This window comes from Suricata suricatta, chromosome 9 (genome assembly GCF_006229205.1).
Source record: "Suricata suricatta isolate VVHF042 chromosome 9, meerkat_22Aug2017_6uvM2_HiC, whole genome shotgun sequence".
Lineage (NCBI taxonomy): Eukaryota > Metazoa > Chordata > Mammalia > Carnivora > Herpestidae > Suricata > Suricata suricatta.
The window spans coordinates 137,504,616-137,506,367 of record NC_043708.1 but is presented as its reverse complement, the minus strand read 5'-3'; positions in this window follow the sequence as shown (position 1 = coordinate 137,506,367).

Sequence of the window (1,752 nt, the reverse complement as noted above, 5' to 3'; positions counted from 1 at the left end):
TGTTAGAAGGCTCGCGATCCGGATTTGCCCCCGCGCTCGCTGAGCTCTGTTTAGCACGTACTCTGCACCCAGCGCTCCGCTGAGTGCTTTCTGCAGTTCACTACGCAGGCACCCTGCCAGTCTCCTGTTCTGTAGGTGGGAGGGTTGCCCCAAGGCCACACAGTTACAAAGGCCAGAGTTCAAAGGGAGAAAATCTGTGCTCAGAGCCCTCAGCGAGCCGGCTCCGTGGGTCGGGCGTCGGACCGCGTGGAGGTCCTGTTCCGAGTGCCGATCCCTAGATTCCACCCAGTGCTAAAAAACCACTGGTGACCTTTCTACGTGATAGGTGACAGAAACCAGTGATTTTAAATGTCCAAAACCCAACTCCCGATCCCCACCACGCCGAGTCCGCCGCTCGGCTTCCGGAGTCGGTGACTGCGGCCCAGGCCCCCCATTTCTCTCACCTCCATCCGTTCCCGTGCATTTCCACGGTTCCCACGGAGAGCACGCTGCCACCCCACACGGCACCGCTCCTGAGGGCGCTTCCACTGCATTAGCAGAGTCGTCTTGAAAAGACAGATTCACCGTTATGCCCTTTTGTTTAAAACCCTTCGGACGCTTCTCATCATTCTTAGGACAGAGGCTGAATCCCTAACACTAAGGTCATGTCTGTCTTGCGGATTTTTTCACCCTGTGTCTAAAATAGTGCTCAACATGGGGCGCCTGGGTGGCTCAGTCAGTTGAGCGTCTGACTTCGGCTCAGGTCACGATCTTGTGTTCGTGGGTTCGAGCCCCGCGTTGGGCTCTGCGCTGACAGCTGGGAGCCTGGAGCTGCTTCCGATTCTGTGTCTCCCTCTCTCTCTGCCCCTCCCCTGCTCACACTGTCTCTCTCTCTCTCTCCCAAAAATAAACATTTACAAAATTCTTTTCAATAGTGCCTAACACACACCTGGCGCCCAGTGGCACCTGCTGCCTGACTGAACGCATGTGGCGAGAGCAGAAGCCTGGCCGTGCTTGTGCCTCGCACGGCCGCCCTGTGCCGTTGGCGGCCCCCGTCCTGGTTACCTGATCTCCATTCCATGCCGTTTGCGTGTCTCTGAGATGCGCCATTCTCCGGACTCAGAGCCTTTGCCTATACTGTTCCCACTACCTAGAACACCACTCCCTTTCTTTGCCCTTAGATATTTTCGTTCATCTGTTTTCAGGGAGACTGTGTCTGCCCTTACCCTCCACGCACAGCCAGGGCCCCATGCCGCGTTTGTGCCCTCTTTCTTTATCATCCGTCTATCGCTCTTCCCACGGTCCATCTCGTCCCCCTAGACTGTCCACCCTACGAGGGTAAATCCACAGCTGTTTGCAGAACGCTTTATCCCAGACTTAGCACGACTCCTGCCCCTGGAAACCAATTACACGGAAATACGGCCCTAAACTACTTTACAAGTATGATACAGTAACGGAGTTGCTTGTCCGTTAACACACTAGGTCATAAGTTCCAGCGGTACGTGAGTTTTGCAGCGGCGATGAGTATAATTGGCATTCTGAGATGCCTGGTCCATCCTGATGTCACGTAAAAGCACCTGTGGCTTCCACCTCGGACAGAATCACACAGGCCTTGCTAATACCACTGTATTTTGCAGCTGATGTGTTTATAACTGGAGGAAACCCAAACTTCAGTTACAGCCCAGTGACAGAAGATGGTAATTCTTTGCCCGCCCAGGCCCGTGGTCCCTCAGAGCGCCCGAGGGCTCCAGCTAGGAGCTCCTGCTCGGCCGT